The sequence below is a fragment of the Rhipicephalus sanguineus genome, chromosome 8 (assembly GCF_013339695.2).
Source record: "Rhipicephalus sanguineus isolate Rsan-2018 chromosome 8, BIME_Rsan_1.4, whole genome shotgun sequence".
Lineage (NCBI taxonomy): Eukaryota > Metazoa > Arthropoda > Arachnida > Ixodida > Ixodidae > Rhipicephalus > Rhipicephalus sanguineus.
In genome coordinates, this window is record NC_051183.1 from 102,885,067 (window position 1) to 102,899,394 (window position 14,328).

Genomic DNA, 14,328 nt, shown 5'->3' on the forward strand with positions numbered 1-14,328 from the left:
CACCAGCTCTGTTCCTGTCGCTCTACTCAGATTGTCCACATCATCCGCAAGCCCTTAAAACTGTCTTTTGTCATGAGGAAGTTATCAATTTCAACACGTACATGAGGGTTGTCATAGCGTACACTGTGAGGCATATTGCTGCTCACAAGTACATGATTAAAACAATGGCCCCAGTGCCTAACTGGTGCAAGCAAATGAATAATTGTCCAAGAAAATGTGCTTGCACAAATTGTGTGGTAAGCCAGCCAAACTACCAGTCTTTCTTTAATGATGTACGACCATTCGATCTACATGTGAACACTCGTATCACACAGCGCTGCTCTTCATTGGTAGGGCCATATATTTCCGGCTGTGTCATACTAAACACAAAGAAAGATACTTTTGTAGTGTAAGCTGTTTATGAGCACAACAACAGCCGTTTTAGTGGCAAAATTGTTTGTCACTGCCGCGGGTCCATCGCAGCTGTCATCCTTAGTAAGAGAAAAAGCCCAGGGTGTGAGCTGGAATCAACCCGGAATCCACATGATAGTCATGCATCCTGCCGTGTAGCCATGCAAGTGCTTGAATCTTCTTCACAAAATAATCTTTCCAGGCATCATGTTAGGTGAGGAATCACATTTACAGATGCAACATTGCTTGGCGCAAAAGTAAATTGCACAAGAAAGCTTCCCACTCATTGCAAAAGGGCTGAGCCATAATTCTTCATCCTTATCATCGTCACAGCATCAAAAAATGTGCAGCTATGCGAGCACCTTACAGATGCATAGTGGGTAGTTTGTTACTGTGCTAAATGATGGCGATTGGTGTAGGCGGTACCTTGTAAGTGTACTTGCAGTAGGCACCTTGTGAGAGTTTACTATGGTCTCTATAGAAGGCCACTTCTCCACTTATGCTGTGACAATACCACATGTTCCATGCAGGCCTGGCATTTTTTTCTGCATTCACCAGTTTTCCTTTTGGCTTGACATCTTTAGTCTACTGTGCTTGTGTGATTTTTTTTTTTCATGATAATTTTTTTACCACTCTTCAACACTTTGTCAGGTCAACAGAAATCAGCACTGATAGAGAGCTCTCAAGGTCTTAGATGTAGTTGACGTCACTTGAATACTCATAGTCCACTTCTTGCTGTCAACTCTGAGCTCATTACACGGTTGGTTCTAACCTGCTGCTTGTGATTGTAGTGTCACGGCCGCTACATAAAAAAACAGGTGCGGCCTGCTGCGTGGCGCCGAAACGGCGTCCGGGGCCTAGTTCTCCTTGCGCCCGCTCTGGCGCCACCACCCGGTCCAGCTGTTCACAGAGAAGCGCTTCGACAGCCGCGTTTGTACGCGCGACACTTACTCCAATCAGGCCGTAGATTACGCGTTTTATAGCTGCACATTACAGCTTGAATATTGAAGTCGTTATTAGAAATGCCGATTACCCCACATATGTGAACAGTTTGCCCTAGGTCTACCAATATTTGTAGAGTGGGCTTCAGTACTCTTCATGAAGGTTGCCCGCTTTACTCACCTGAAATTAAAAGAAGTTCTCGTTATTACGAATTATGCTGAGTATATTTACGCGTTTCTTCAGACGAAGTAGTGAGTGATGCAGGCACTCAGGAGGGTGGCCGCCTTTTCTCCCGAAATTTGACTTTTCCTCTGTCTATAACAAGCGCGGCAGGTTAGTAAAGGTGCATGACATGAAATCAGTAGCACGTAAAGAAACGGCGGCGGCAAATAAGATACACAGAACTGACAAGCGCTTGTTTGTGTACGCTCTTCCTTTTGTCTCCCGTTTTTTTTTTCTTGCGCAAGATCTAGTGTGGTTTGGCAGGCCTGATCTACAGGAAGCTACGTTCTGTGCTCGGTTCTGAGGCCGACTGTGGAACGAACGCTTCGATCTCATCTTTCACAGGGTGCGAGGAACTTTTGATCTTAGGGCTTTCTCCTGAGCTTTCACAATCACCTGCCCCAACTATTGCGTCATCAGCTGCATTCATTCGCCTGAGTTTTCTGGGCTGCGCGTTGTTCTTTTTGCATGTAGTGGGATAACCGGGAAACACAGTCGGGACCGCAGTCGGAAGCAAATCCTAATCTTCGTGTTCTTTTTATTGTCATCCTCAGTGAAATGTAATGAACATACCAGCGACCTGTCGCTTGGCTCCCCCTTACTTGCTTTTTCTGATGGCCCTTGGCGAGAAATATTCTACAGCCACGCTTCGCGACGCTGCAGATCGCTAGGGAATTCGTGGTACTTCATAGTAGCGTCTCTTCTCGCGTTTGAATTGCACAGCGTCACACAACAGCTTCGCGGTATCTCACCGCTGGAAAAAACCGTCCGCCACAGACGCGCACACCAAATAAACGCACTCAGGCGCAAGAAACATGAGGAAAGCTACTCACACACACGATCACACAAAAAAGCACAAGAACAACGCATAAATTCCGAGCCGACCACATTGTAGCACCACGGCCGCTGCATAATGGTAGCACGAACTGGCCTCTGCTTTGCGGACCGCGCTAGTGGCGTCCTCACCAAAAACTGCGGCCGCAACTGTGAACTCGACCAGGACGCGCTTGCCCATTGACGGCGACGCGACGCAGCAGGCCGCACCTGTTTTTTTTTTTTTATGTAGCGGCCGTGGTAGTGTACTAGTTGAGTATGAAATATTGCACAGTAACAGTGAACACATAAAAACATTAAGATGTAATTTTACAGGCGTTTACAGTTGGATTAATCGACAAATAGTCTGGTATTTATTTTTAACACTAGTATAATGCCTGCTGTGAGCATTGCCTCAAGAAATTTTTGAAACTGCAAGTTAGGACATATGCCACTTTGCTTGGGCGGGTTACTTGTGAATAAAATAGTTCGGAAGGAAACGTGTTTCTTTTGGACCAGTAGGTACAGGAGTTACTTCCAGCAATGACATGAAAAATAATTTTGCTTTTGTGTAAAATGTTTGAAGAGGAAGACCTTACAAAGTTTTTTGTACTGGGAAAACATAGAAAGACCCTGCAGTCTGCTGTACACAGTTTTTTTTTTTAAATTGCCCTTGTCTTGCTCCTATTTTTACTTTCAGCAGAGAGCCAGAAGACTGCACTGGAAATTCCATTCAACACCATATTGCAGAACATACCGTGATGTGACCCCAAGGCTCCCGAGTATTTTCTGACATTGTTCCCACTATTGCAATAAATGATGAGATCAAACACAACACTTTTCACTCTACTAGAATAAATGCAGTTGTCGTGCGCTTACAGCAAATAAACTTCTTCAAAGTCTAATTTGTTTTGTGACTCATTTATGTTGCTTCCCCAACCCACCATTATTCACAGCCAGGATACTAACTACCAGATGGACTGGTCCCACCATGAAATGTCATAGCTATTAGCAACCACTTTTGTAATAAGAGCACAGGGTTTACGAAAGGACACAGTACACGGGTCTGCAATTGAAAATACACTATCTGACCTTGGAGCCCTGAAAAGTAAGTAGTGTCTGTGGTCCAATCTAGAATGAGACATGGGACAACTTAGTTACAAGATTCCTTGAGTAATTCATTCTGTATGTGAATCTAGCAGTACAAATACAAATGAGGCTTATGAGAGCTTTGTTCCTTTATTAAAATATGCTAAGCATAATGCTTTACATTTCACATGGTAAGGGCTCCCAAGAAAGGTAGAAAGTCATGGATTCCTTGTAATTCCCTGCAAATGTTTCATAAGAGATGCTTCCATATGGCAAGGTTTTTGAAAAAAAGGACTTTAACAGTATTTTTGCAATGAACCAATGCAGATATAACAAAGTGCTTGAATCGAGCTGAAGATGTGCAGATTAGAACCTCTACCACAAGGTAGTGCTCATAGTTAAAAGACGTGACGTGCAAACATACGCACACGAGAGAAGACATTGCAATCACTGAATAACAACTGAAAAGGCGCGCAGTGGCCGAAAAGAAAGTACCTAGACACGAAACTTATCTGCGCATGCCCAGGCAAGATGTGATACCTATCAGTCCGCACACGTAGTGGTACACGTGAGAGATAACCGTTCAGGCATTTAATTTCTTTATGCGCATTAACTGATGGCTGGCTCATGCATGCACTACCATTATTATTTACATGCCATGCCTCAACTATTATACGTGTTGCTTCATTCCTGTGCCTGTAGAAAACTGCGCATCATCGAATTTCGTCATTGCATTTACCTCTCGACAATGTCAAGGTAGATGCATGCATCATTAACTTTCATAAAGCAGAATAAAAATCCTGAACATTATCGATAGGTATCACCTCTTGCCTGGGCATGCACTGGCAAGTTTTTATGTCTACTTTCTTTTCCGCCGCTATGTGTCCTTTCAGTTGTTAGTCGGCGTTTGTGGTGTCTTGATTTCTCTCTCGTGCCCGTGTTTGCACGCCCTGTCTTTTAACATGAATACGAACAAACTTCATCCTTTCTTATTTATCCTTTATTATTTCTCTCTTATTGTAGTGCTCATGCTGATTTGTCTCTTCCCTGAAATAATGTCATCCAATTCATTTAGGTAACATAAAAGCATCAAATCTGGAAGCATCTTAATCTGTATTTCACGCCTGTCATGTCATGACAATTATAAAGCGCCTTGTTTATCCATAATAAAAACACAAGGGCCTTTATAGGAAAATGGTGAGTAATGCATATTTCTTCACAAATAGAAGTGATGCATATTTCAAACCAGGACCGTACCTAAGAATTTTTTTCGGAGGGGGTTTGTGTGTAGAACGGCTACTTTGGCACTGGTGGTCGCTGTGAAGGCATGGAGTATTTTAGTGTCATACGAAAAAGTTAAAGCACGAAAAAATTTTGGGGGGTGTCAGAACCCCCTCAACTTCTCCTTAGTTACGGCCCTTTTTTAAATCCCCTTTCATATATATGTCTATTAAATACACTAGCGTCAAATAATGCCAACTGTCTTATAATTTATCCAATAAGAGCTTACTTGACCTGTTAACCATCCTTGTCCATTTCATTCAAAATTTGTCACGATTTTTCCCAGCAAAGTACTATAGCGTCCATCCTAACTTGTAAACCTACTTTGAAAACACACACCTATTTGTAACAAGAGTCGGTATTTTAGAATAACAGAGAGCTGAGCTAGTTGGTACGTATTCATTCTAAAAAGACAGGGCGTGCAACCACGGACCAAGCAGGTGCCACTGACTGACTTTCGAGTAAAATTTCCCAGCGACGATGGAAAAAAATGTCGCCAAAGTCGCCATTTTTTTTACAATTTCGCCAAAAATGTCGCCATTCTCTACTATGTGGGCATACCTAGTAACAAAAATTTCCACTCACATATAGCCCCTAGAATACAAGTACCTCCAAGACTCTTAGATTATATCGACATTTTCTCAATACCGTCGTATCGCCCGCATCACCATGGGAGTACATGACACTGCTTCTCCGGCTAGCCGCAGAGGTGCGTAGTGGCGCAAGGATGAATGAATGAAACGCTCATGATATCCTTACATCCCTGTCCGCTCGTTTTCAAAGGTAAAAGTGTGGTAAACCTTGGGCGAAAACCCTGAAAGCATTGTTTGTAGGCAGCTTTGCGTACCCTTATATGAATTAAAGGGATTAAAAGGTTTATTGAAGGCAACACGGCAGAGTTCTTACAGGAACCGATCATTAGTGAGTCTTACACCTTTTCAGTGTGAATTAATATGATACCGGACGCCACCGACCCTTCCTTATAGTCACTTATATCTACTGCGTCAATCCGATGCGTTATTAATGAACAAGTAGACAATGTAAAATGTTATATAGCAATTCTTTCATGCACACGCTCACTGAGAACAGTGGAAAATGCCTCAATAAATATTTTTATTGCACAAATAGCCGCGTATCCGCCTCCAAAACAGTCTTTACGAGCTGAATTGGGGGTACTGCAACAGTGAATAAGCCGCCAAGCTATTCAGAACAGTGGAGCTCTGGCGGAACAAATGGTCGGAACACGCGGCCAACCCGTCGTCTAGCCCTTTCAGAAGCGAAACTTCAGGGAAGCTTAAAGCACCTAAAGCCATAAACTTATAGCCAAACACTGCTCCCTCGCGGTTTGCAAGGCAGTCCACTGACTTACATTTTGCTAAAATGTCGCTGGGGATGTTCCAGTACCTCCTGCATCTAGATGGGATCCCGGACTAAGGATCCACTCACCGATCTCCTCACAGAACATCAAATAAACGTTTTATTCTCTCTCTAGATGAATTGAGGAGATACACACGAGTTACAGGACGGACATACCGAATGACGCGTGATGTGCACATTCTACTCGTGGGTCTAAAACCAAGAAAAATACAGAGAATGTTGCCGCTCAATCGTTGGGAAGACACTGAGTTTAGGATGCATAAGTCAGTAGGGACCTAAGCCGAAAATCGCCAAAAATTCGCCATGTCGCCATTCATAATTTTAGGTCGCCACGGGCCTCTCAAATTCGCCAATTTGGCGAAAAGTAGCCACCATTGGCAACCCTGGACACAAGAAAGAAGTCAGGACACCACAAAGCAAAAACGGCGTTTGTGGTGTCCTGACTTCTTTCTTGTGTCCGTGTTTGCACGCCCTGTCTTTTTAGAATGAAGAGTCGGTAATAGTTCACTGAAGCACTTTCACATATAACTTTGCTTGCATCTAGAACCTGCTATATATTATACTTTTGCTAATAAAACAGCAAATCTTTAACGAAGTATTGAGCCTTAGCAAACAATGTATTGTATTAGCAATCTACTTACTGATGTGATAAGCAAGCCTGATAAAAAACTAGGCACAATATACAATTGAATGGAAAGTTGCAGTCAGTGTAAAATGATAATATACAGGAAAATAGCAGCATGGTTTACAAGTTGAAGAGGTTCCAGCTGGCATTTGGTTTCTCGTTAAAAATATATGTGCTGTTGGGCAGGTAATGATGTATACATCAGAATAAACAGTGCACTGTTCTGTTAGACAAGTGCAAAGGGAAAACAAACACTTTTTAAGGATGGGATTTTGTGCGCTATTTGATGTCATTAATGAACCTTGAAATAACATTAATAAAGAAGAGTCTGTGCTCCAATTTCACTACATATGTCGTTATTTCTGTACTGCATATCCAAGTGGTATGTGCATTTATTTACTGGAGTAATTACTGGAGGGCAGGGGGTGGGGGGTAGTTTTAGGGGTGCTGTATATTTTGTCTTTGCATATTTCTTATAGTAAACATGTTCCTACTATAATGTACCACGTTGAGAGTTTGCAAAATATAGGTATATTCTCCAAGTACATCATTTCTTGAATCGACTTCCGCTTTCTTCTGTTCGTGCTCAGTTTTTTTTTCTGATCGTGTCGTTAAGTTTGTTAACCATCCTTCATTTCAATGTATGTCCTTTTTTGGTTTCGATATTTAGGCCCTCATGGGCAATCAATTGACATTACTACTTGGTTCTGCATGTCCGATTCACTGTGATGGATGCATTGCATGCTGACATGTACATAACATGTCCCATTACATGTTGAAGTAGTAGTTCAATGCAGCAGAGCACCCATTAACATTACGTTAAGACTGCAGAAGAACGTGTTGTTGGGCGAGTTGGTGCTTGCTGAATGACATAATGCAGCGCTAAAAACACACACACACCACAAAGTAAGGAACACAAACCGACGGGACAAGCGCCTGTCCCGTCGGTTTGTGTTCCTTACTTTGTGGTGTGTGTGTGTTTTTAGCGCTGCATTATGTCATTCAACATTACGTTAGTTCACATAAAAGAGTATGCTTCGCTCCCTGCCTTTTTCAAAATGAGGTACACTTACCAGAAGCTTGGAAGTTTATCATTTAGAAAACGCAATTCCCGAAACACGTTTTTTTTTACATTTATATTGTGCTAAATTTAATTTTAACGGCATCGAGCCGTGTTGTGAAGAATGAACAAATATCCACAAAGTGCCTCCTGTCTTTTCTTTCTCTTTTTCACCATAGCTGAATAAGAATGCCTCATATGCGAGCAAAATTAAGTTATAGGGTTTCTTGCGTCGTGTCAATTGTTATCATTATTATTATTACTATTATTATTAGGTTTTAATACATAGAAAACACGAAGACACAGAGGTAACAGAGAGGGTACAGGCTGACAACTGCCACCTAAAGGGGCACAACGCCTGCCTGCTCCTTGAACAGGCAGGGGGAGCAGAGGAAATGAAGATAGGGGGAAAGAAAGAAGGAAAAAAAAACAAGTAACACAGACATAAACACAAATAAGCAGTGCTCGCTGCATAACGAATGCGGGACACTAAAAACTGTGCTCTAGTGTCTCACATGACCCACATGACGGACTGTCTACACGTTCTTGACGGAATAATATCCCACGCACTGATACAGAGCCAACTTCTAGCTTATATAAGAGGGCTCTGTCACGACGAGGCAATCCACGACCACGAATACGGGGAACAATCCGCTTGCTACACGCTGGTCAGGGTGCTGCTTCAGAAGATGTCAGCGGATCAACAGACGAGCGTTGTCAAACAGGCATGAAAATTCTTGGCAGTCACATTCGATGTGGGCACAACTTGAAGCTAGGTGATCGGCGTCTTCATTGTCATCAATACCCACATGCGTAGGTATCCAGTGGCAAATGAGGGACAAACCCCACGAGAAATAACACACGATCGCGTTATGAAGCACGCCAAAGGGGGCGACGCCGTGTACACGCTCCGGATTAATGTTGATCACCACTGCGTCCATCGTAAAACGAACCGCGTATGGGCGCTTGTCAGCGAAAGGCTCAAACATTTCGGCGTCATCTCTACGGGCGGCAGGCACCGCTTCAGCGCAAAACAAACGCGAATATGGGCGCCGCCATGTTGCTTGAAAACAAACAAAAACAAAAAAAAAAATACCGGAAGCGCGCGTAGGTCACGTGACCATCTCCAGCCAATAGCGGCGCAGTATGGGCCCCAGCCATCCTAGGGGATATGTTTCGGATATACGCGGCCGGGCGGGCTCGCAGCCCTTTGCCGTCGGGCTCGGGCGGGCCTTCGACAAAGTCAGCGGGCCCGGGCCGGGCTCGGGCTCGGAAATACGGCCCGTGCACAGCTCTAGCCTGGGTAGCATGTCATGAGCATAATGAAGTCGGTGCTTTCCGGCGTCTTTAGTTATGTTACTTCAAAACTAAAAAGCGCTGTTGAAACTAAGGTGACTTTATTAAAATTATTGTTGTTAAGAAGATCATTGAACAATATTGTGCTTGCAAAGGTATTGTTGCTTTACCTCTGCTGGCAATTGAGCTTTAGAGAAAAATGTCTGTGGGCAGCGAATATAACGCGGCAAGACGTCTTGTAAAAGCGCAAAATATTGAATTCATAAATTGAGGCCAACTGAAATTAGGGACGGCGAGCCTCTGTCTACACATTTTGAAACCCACGATCGTCATCACCGCCTCCCAAGCTTGTATTATTTCTGGAAATTAGCTTTTTTCACACTACAAAAACAGCAGCGCTAAAGGACGTTCTTGCTTTAGAACTTTTAAGAAACCCGTGGGAGCCAACAACAATATAATCGGACAAAATATATTGAAGAGGCAGGGGATGAGAAGAAGGCAGTACGCTCTTTCGAGAGTTGGTCGTTATCAGGCACAGCCAAACTACTCGTATATGCCCCTTTCATTGCTACAGAACTGCTGAGTCACGGTCGAGCAGACCAAGCCGTTCGTTGCACGCGCTGCGGTTATCACTCGTCGATTTAGGTTCGCGCTCGCCGGTTGTAGCGGATATCGTCGTCGTGCTTTTTTATGTATTATGGTTTTCTCGATTCGCGCGATTACGGCTAGCGTCATCCGGCTAATTTTGAACTTTGAAAGTCCGTACGCCACGTGGTGTGAAAGAAGGTGAACTAAAAGCGATGTCCCGAATTCCTGGGTATGGTTATTGCTGCGTTCAAGTAAAACTTTGCCTGACTTCTTAGTGCCCCAGTCTGCAGCCGACAATAACCACTGTCGAAAGTGGGGGTGCCGAGCCCCCCCCCCCCCCCCCCGACATTTCTCAGTGGGGAGCTAGCACCCCCCTTGTCCCCCCCCCCCCCCCCCCCGGTAGATACGCCTATGTCGCCCTATGTTGTTTTCCGATCTACCGCGAGTTTCTTAGGCTTGCCCAATAACCTCATTACAGGAGGAACGGTTACTACCACAGAAAAACGTAGTAACCGCGATCATTTCGCCTCACAAAACACCCGTTTTTGTACGGTCAAATTCCCGAGCATCAAGACAGTGATTAATCATTGGGTAGTGACGCACAGGATGCAAAGAATGAGAACAACGGCAAGTCTACGCTACACGTATACGTCATGAGCGGTTCCTAGAGTATATATACCCTACCTCTGGGGAACGCAGCTGGGCCGGTGAGCAGCTAGACTTTAGAATAAATAGTTTAGGATGCGCGCCTGTATTTATATAGCGTAATAGAGTGAACTTGGGCGTGTTGGTTAAGCATGATGAACCACACAGCGCGAGTAAACAACGGGGACACAGGAAGGGAACACACACAGCGCTGACTTACAACAAAATTTATTGAAGCCACATTTCACATATATATAGGGGATCAGCCAACCACTGCGCATGTCATAGCACATAACTTTCTAATCAACTTGGAAAAGCCGAACGGAGAAATTGCAATTCTTTATCTGACAAAAATATCGACGCCGAACTAACACATTTGTCACCCACCTTTGAATCATCTCTGCTTCAATTATTTCTCGGACATATTTATTTCTATGTTTACAAACCACGTCAGCTTCCTGAAAGACCGGTTTGCACGTGCAGTCATTACAGTGCAGAGCGAGAAGGCCTCCCTGTACTTTCGTGACATAGGCCTCCCAAGCTCGGCCAGGGGGCGCTGCGTCGCACGCGTTTCGCCGCCTTTCTTGCAGAAACCGGTCGCTTCTCTCCCCGCGCCTGGCTTTTGACTGCGCGCCGAATCGTCGCTCCCAATCTCGCGCCGTGAGGCGCTCGCTATCGCGCGTGGACAGAATACAGGAGACCCAGTAACACCCGGCTCTACCACCATGTCCCGTGCCCACCCCCTGGTTCGCGAGAACTTTTCGTACGCGGCGGCCGCTGGTCTTCCGTCTGCAAAGAACTCACAAACCGCCACAGACAAGAGAAACTCTGTGATCGCTGTGCTCTCGGCAGCGCTGACAGCCGCTATGGATTTTCTCCCACGGCCGGTCTAGAGGCGCGCGCTCGAAAGAGCGAGCGCGCGCCTCCAGACCGGCCGTGTTTCTCCCTCCCGGCTGCCCCGTTCGCCCGCTCTGTGCTGCAGCGCTGGCCACCCACCTTGCGTTAACAAATGATGGCGAGTGATCGACACGAGTCTAGGCCACGCATACTGCAGTGGAACTGCCGTTCACTGCGTCGCCGACAAGCAGAGCTCGCAGCGATCCTTCCCCTGCGCGACTATGACGTCCTTGCTTTCAGGAGACGTAATGTTCGCGTGGAGGACTGTTTCGCTGCCCGGCTACATCGGCTACAGCAGTTCCACGCAGTGTGCGCTGGCTGAGTGCAATAGTGCGCCGTGCTGTGACAACGCCCACCCGCCCGGGAAGCCACGCGCCGGTTTGTACATTCGTGACTACGCTCGCTCATAGCGCTGTCCCCACAGAACATTTATGCTGTGCGACGAGTGATGCGTTGCTGCCACGGTCCGTGTGGACGGGCGGGACACTTCTGTCGCGAGTGTTTATGTGCGCCCAGTCGTCGCGGCCAGCCTGCCGCGTTTGTGCCAGCCTTGTCGCGGTGCTCGCGCGGTGACCACGTACTGTTGTGGAGACTTTTCAACGCCGCACCACGTCAGCTGGGGTTGCCGTACCACGGATGCGCGCGGTAGGGACCCTATGCGACGCGATCAGTTCGGTGGGACCTCCTCGTACTAAACTCCGGGGAACCCACCTTCATCCCGTCGCAGTGCGGCCTCGACTAGTGATTGACCTGGCGATGGTGTCACGACACGCTGCTCCTACGAGTTGAAACGCCACGCTGACACTGCTGGTTTCTGATCACTACCCGATCACAACTCCTCCCGTGCCACCCCAGCCGTGGGTGCTGTTCGTGAAATACAGTGTGTACGGTGGCCAGCTTTTCCGTGACCTGTGCGCGAGCGTGCAGAGCAGTGATGATTTCTTTTCGCGCACGGCGGACTTGCTGAGCGTGCCACAACGCGCTGTGTTGTTCCCCGCCGGCACGTCCTCTGCCCTGACATCAAGCTGCTCAACCTCCGCGCAGTGCGCCCAAGCGGCACAGCGGCGGGCGCTGCGCTCCTCGGCCCCGGGCGCATGACAGAGTACAACCGACTCGACGCTGTGTGCCGGCGGCACGCCCAGCGGCTTACGCGACCGCGCTGGACGGGGCGTCTGTTCTCTCTCTGAGTGATCCACGAGGACGTCGCCGCGGCTGCGCACATCATGCGCGTCCTGATAAACCCGAAAGTGTCGCGCTAACCGTGCTCGCCATAGCCGTTGCGCAGGGCATCATTGAAAGGGAGCTTGCTGAACTGCTTGCCGCCTCTTTCGCGCCTTCCTTCCCTCTCCTAGAGCGGGGAGCGCTGGCGGTGTCACGACAAAACGCCGCATCCCCGCTCCCTCCCGTGGATCCCATCACCTCAGCTGACATTCGCTCTCTCTGCAAGGAGGACTTCTCCCTCTACGAACTGGAACGGGTTCTCCTCAGAAAGCACAAGCGCAGCGCCCCTGGAGCGGACAAAATCACTCATCAGCTGTTTGAGAAAACCTGGATGCCTCCCAGCGCCCACTCTTGTTGGATGCATTCAACAGAGTTTTCTCCAGTGCTGTCCTCCCGGAAGAATGGCGTTCCGCGACTGTGATTCCTGTCCCTCAAACAAGGCAAACCGGCGCGATCGGTGACGTCATACAGGCCCATCTTCTCTCACTTCTGTGGCGGGCAAAACTATGGAGGAGATGGCTCTTTACCGGCTACAGTGGATCGCGGAGGTGCGCAACGCTTTCCCACCAGAGCAGTGTGGATTTCCGGCCACATCGCGCGACCATCGACTGCATTGCTGCAGTCGTGAGCACCCTCGAGCAGGCCCTTCACGATGGAGAAATGGCCATCCTACTCCTCCTTGACATAAAGTCGGCAGTTCGACTCGCTCCCCCACTCGTCTATCATCAGTGCTGTGCGCGCGCTAGGTGTTGAGGGCAAACTCTTGAACTACGTTCAGGCCTGCCTCACTGACCGAACGTTTACTGTGCGCGTGGGCGGGGCGACAAGTGCGCCGCGATCTGTCAGCTGTGGCGTCCCACAAGGGCAGCGTCCTCAGCCCGTTTTTGTTTAATCTGGTGCTCGCGCCGCTCGTCAAGTGACTACCAGAAACGGCTGTGTTCCCTGTTCGCGCAGTGGTGTACGCTGATGACGTCGCATTGTATGTGCGTGGATCCGACCCGAAAGTGCTCGGTGGTGCGCGCTTGCATGGCAAGAGGCCCTCCAATGTGTGGCCGCCTTCGTGAGAAACATCGGACTCACGATCTCGGCGCCGAAAACCGAGGCCCTCGTCGTCCACCCTCGTGCTGAAGCCCGACGAGTCTTCCGTGCCTTCAGCTGGAGGTGCACCAAATATGTTTGGAGTAGCAACGTCCGCTACCTCGGCCTGACGATAGACAATCGCCTCCGATGGTCCGGCGGTGCGACGTGTTACGACAGACGACGCGTCGCGTGGAATCGGCCGTGCGCCAACTACTCGCAGGCGGCAACGGCGTGCCCCGCTGCATTCGCCTGCACCATCTACGAGCGATGGCTCTGTCTGCCATCCACTACGCACTGCCGATCTGCAAACTCCAGGCGCCACAGTGGGCGACTGATTCGACCAGGACCACCGACGAGTCATCCGCATGTGTCACGGAATGCCTCGTGGCTCTCGGTGCCGAGACCCTCGCGGAGGCTCGTGCGTGGCCTGCGTCGCTCACGGCGGACCCTGCGCGCATTGTGCCACTTGCAGCGTCTCCACCGAGCGCCTGATGCAGGTCCCCTCCTCCTCGCGGTTACGTGCCTGTGCCAAACTCACGTGTCGGCCAACTTATCGACGTGTACGACGGTGTTGGTGGCTGACGACCCCGCACGCCTTTCGCGTGGCCACCCCCTCACCGTCGAGTGCCCCTTCGAGTGAAACTTGCACCTGCAGGGCATTCGATCCAAACGCCACACCCCATCAGTGCCATTGGCTCCGGAGGCCGCGGCGCGGATGTATGAGGACCTGGCGGGAGGACGCAGGTGTTCACCGATGGTCCATCCGGCAGGATCGCTCAGCCGCGGCCGCCGCATAGTCCCT